Raw genomic sequence first — 4,641 nt, 5'->3', positions numbered from 1 at the left:
CCCTCTTTGTCACTGGGACACATGACCCCTCCATGTCCCCTTAATCCTCTCCAGGCTTTACAAAGTCTTCTGCAGTCTTGTATATTTTATGGTGTGTTAGATCTTCTTTTGGTAAAGTTAGCAAGGCATGATGTTTCTTTCCTGAAGCAATGTCATGTATTGAAGGGGTCACGGGTAAGAGAACAAGTAGGATGCATATGAGCCTTCCAGAAATTAAAAAAAAAAAAAATCATCATAGCGTGGATGGGATTTGAATTTCCACAAAATGCATAAACAAGGTTTTAAGCCAACCTCCCTAGACTCTCAGATATAAGAAGGTATTCCTCATTGACATTTAGGCTGTGTCAGCAAAGATTTAACTGTCATAACCATAGTTAGGAATAAACATATGAGAAAGATTTGATCCCTTTACTGCAGAACATATAGACAAATCAAGGAGACAGTCACACACATAAAAAAGGAACAAGGTCACTTTGAGCCAGGTACCATAATTCATTCTTAGCAGGGCCCTCTGACCATTTCTCTCTGGCACTCTGAGAGCTCTCTGGAAATCACAAAATAAGGTACTGACCCTTAGACTTTGGGAAGCAATCATTGCCAGCAAAAAACCAAACAAACCAAACAAACAAGCAAACCACTGTCGGAGGCAGGCCCCTGGCCAGGGCGACCTCCGCCATTAAAAGATGGCGCTTGGCTAGTTGCCAGGTTAGGATTGCCTCGTGAGACTCAGCGGAATGTCCAAAGAGGAAGTAAACAGCATTGGTTGCTAGCGAAGTTGTTCGTTTAGGTGCATAGCCTGATTCGCTACCTCCTGTACCCTGCTCGCTGATTGGTCATGTAAGCGTATATAAGTGTGTAGACTTGCAGAAATAAAGAGAGAAGATGCATCCGAACTGGGGCGTCTTGTCGTCCTTGCGGGGCGAGGGCAATAAATGGCGCCGGCACCCGGGAACTAAATAAAGGAAACTTGCAAGGTAATCCGCAGGAAAGCGGGGAGTAAAGGTCCGCAGGTAAGCGGGGACATTAGCCACATTCAAAAGTGGGAATTCCGCGGTAAAGTGGGAAGTAAAAATAGAAAAACCTTGCAAGGGAGAAGTCCGCAGGTATGCGGGGTAAAACCATGACAAAGGTGGTGGGAAACTTGTACAAGACCGCAACAAGAAGCAGGGCGGCCATAGAGCCAGGATTTTCTTATTGAAACCGCAGGTAAGCGGGGAAGGGACCACGATCAAAGTGGTGGGAATCTTGTACCAGTCCGCAATAAGAAGCGGGGCGGCCTTAGAGCCTGGATTTAGCAAGTCCGCAAGAAGAAGCGGGGTGGCCTTAGAGCTGGAATTAACTTGTACAAGTCCACAATAAGAAGCGGGGCAGCCTTAGAGCTGGGATTTAGCGAGTCCGCAATAAGAAGCGGGGCGGCCTTAGTGCCGGGATTAACTTGTACAAGTCCGCAATAAGAAGCGGGGCGGCCTTAGAGCCCGGATTAACTTGTACAAGTCCACAATAAGAAGCGGGGCGGCCTTAGAGCTGGAATTTAGCGGTGAGTCTTTAACGTCCGCGTCTGTTGTCTGTGTGTTCATAATGGGATCTGAAGTATCTAAAGTGTGGTTGGAAGGGTCTTTAGAAGACCTGCTGAAAGCCAATGGAACTCCACTAAAAGCTAAAACTGCTCGGGCCTTTTTGAATACAGTGGAAAAGGCGGTTCCATGGTTCCTAGATGAAGGCTTGCTAAACATACCTCAATGGGACCACTTAGGGGAGGATTTGAAGAAACAGGATGCTTTAACTCTTTGCCTCAAATTTAACATAACAAAAGCACAGGCACAGGACATAGTAGTCTCCTGCAGAAATTGCGTGATCTTACTACTTGCACCGACCTTGGGGGTTAATCCTAAGGGTTTGTTACCTAATCATATATGGCATATGGATGTCACACATGTTTCAGAATTTGGAAAGTTAAAATATGTTCATGTCTCTGTAGATACCTGCTCTGGAATAATTTTCGCCTCAGTGCATGGGTGGGGGGGATCCAGAGATTTTATCGCCCATGCCCATTGCCTACAGGCTTTCGTGGCATGGGGAAAGCCACGCCAATTAAAGACAGATAATGGTCCAGGCTACATCTCACAACCCTTTAAAGCCTTCCTACAACAACTTGACATTCACTTGATACATGGAATACCCTATAACCCACAAGGACAGGGTGTTGTGGAGCGCGCGCATCTTACAATAAAAAATGCGCTTTATAAACAAAAAGGGGGAATAGAGGACACCTTCAGGTCCCCTAAAGATAAGCTCAACACCATTCTCTTTATTTTGAATTTTTTAACGTTGGACAAAACGGGTAAATCAGCTGCAGACAGACATGCAAGTGATGCTGCTGCTTCCCCTAAGCCTTTAGTACTTTGGAAGGACATACTCACAGGAAAGTGAAATGGACCAGATCCAGTGTTAGTATGGAGTAGGGGGTCTGTATGTGTTTTTCCACAGGAAAAGGAGGCTCCAATTTGGATCCCAGAGCGGCTGGTGCGTGCAGTCTTGCCTCCAAACACCAGTCATGATGCTGAAGATGCTGATGATAACTCTGGGGATGCTAAACCTCCTGCGGCAGACTCAAGCCAGAGAGCTGTGGGCAGTGGTTAAAGCATGGCCATATCCTTTACCAGTGACTAACTCTTCTCTCATATTCCCTCCTCTCCCTTTGATGCATGGCAGGTCTGTAACTTGCTAGGATCATGTACTGATATCTCAGCAGTGTCCATGTTAAATGGTGGCAAATTCCTCAACTGTTCTTATAAACAAAATGACTCTAGTATCTTTGAGACAACAGTTAATGTGTCTTGGCCCAATAATATTACTTATCAGTCCACTCCCATATGCGTCTGGCCACCGTTCCCTTTCCTCGTAACAAATGCTAGTGAGCTGAATGATACGTTGAATTGCACTAAGAATTGCTATCTTTTCCAGTGCTGGAATGTCACTGCCTTCAATCTGGCTGTGATTATGCGTATCCCTACCCATGTTCCTATCCCAGTTTCCATTCCAGAGGACAAGTTACCGGTGGTGCTATCCAGAAAGAAGAGAGATTTTGGTATCACAGCCACCATTGTGACAGCATTGGCTATATCTACAGCAGCTGCCACGGCAGCAACAGTCTCGCTTGCTGCAACTATACCCACTGCAGAAGCTGTGAACACCCTTGCAGAAGGAACGGTGGCTGCCCTTCGAACACAGACTCAGATCAATGCACATCTGCAAGCAGGAATCCTGATAGTCAACCAGAGAGTGGATTTGGTCAAGAACAAGTGGACATATGGGGGGCCCTATTGGGACTGGGATGGATAGTACCCTTCCCGGCAATTTGTGTAACTCCCATAGCCTATACTAATATGAGTGACTAACAGAATGTCTCCCGACAGCTCTCCCAATACTTGCGGGGGAATTAGTCTGCAGAATTCCAAAACTATACTCAGCACCTGCTGCTAGGCAGAACAAGGATAAATAACACCAGAGTTGAGCTTGCAACCCTCCCAGAGATAATCAAAACATTGCAAGATGTGTTAACCTTTATGAAACAATGGGCTAGTGTAATTGGTCTGATGACAATCCTCGTAGTGGGCTTGATTTTGCTAGTAAGGAAACTGCAAATTTGGAGGCGACAGCAACCTAGGCAACAGCAAGCCATGGTGCAGGCCTTGTTAGCCATCGAGGCTGGAACATCCCCTCAAGTGAGGCTAAGTATGCTGGATCGGTAGTCAACGATGGGTAAGATTGGTGGGGGAAATATACCAACCTAAGACAGGACGCAGATCATTGATATCTGCCGTCTGATGATGGGTAAGGATATTCCCCGCCACTGACAACCTAAGACAGGCACGATCCCTGCCATAAAAGAAAAAAGGGGGAGATGTCGGAGGCAGGCCCCTGGCCAGGGCGACCTCCGCCATTAAAAGATGGCGCCTGGCTAGTTGCCAGGTTAGGATTGCCTCGTGAGACTCAGAGGAACACCCAAAGAGGAAGTAAACAGCATTGGTTGCTAGCGAAGTTGTTCATTTAGGTGCATAGCCTGATTCGCTACCTCCTGTACCCTGCTCGCTGATTGGTCATGTAAGTGTATATAAGTGTGTAGACTTGCGGAAATAAAGAGAGAGAAGATGCATCCAAACTGGGGCGTCTTGTCATCCTTGTGGGGCGAGGGCGATAAACCACCAGCAAATGAAAATTTTCCATATTTCCAGACTACTTTTGACTATCCTCTCTTGCCACCCACACATTTTTTTTTCTCTTTCACATTATACTTCAAGATATAGAAGAGTCCTATGGATATGTTCCCCTTGGAATCATCAGTGTTGTTCTCTGTGTCCCCAGGAGTGAGCTAAAACACCAATTATCTTGTATATTTACAGTTTAAAAAATATTGGTTGAATTAATAAGTGCATGCCTGAGTTTCTGTGGATTGATGAATAGTAGGTTTTTCAAAGAAATTGCCCAAAATCTATTTCTTAGTGATACACATATTTTTAGCAGATTAAGGAATCTGAGTAATTTTCACTACTTCTACATGAGTGACATACTAATATTGAAATTTAAAAGTATATGATCAGAAAGGATCACTAATAAAACTGATCATTAACAGATATTATT

The sequence above is a fragment of the Mustela nigripes genome, chromosome 13 (assembly GCF_022355385.1).
Source record: "Mustela nigripes isolate SB6536 chromosome 13, MUSNIG.SB6536, whole genome shotgun sequence".
In the NCBI taxonomy this organism is placed as follows: domain Eukaryota; kingdom Metazoa; phylum Chordata; class Mammalia; order Carnivora; family Mustelidae; genus Mustela; species Mustela nigripes.
This window is presented reverse-complemented; position numbering follows the sequence as displayed.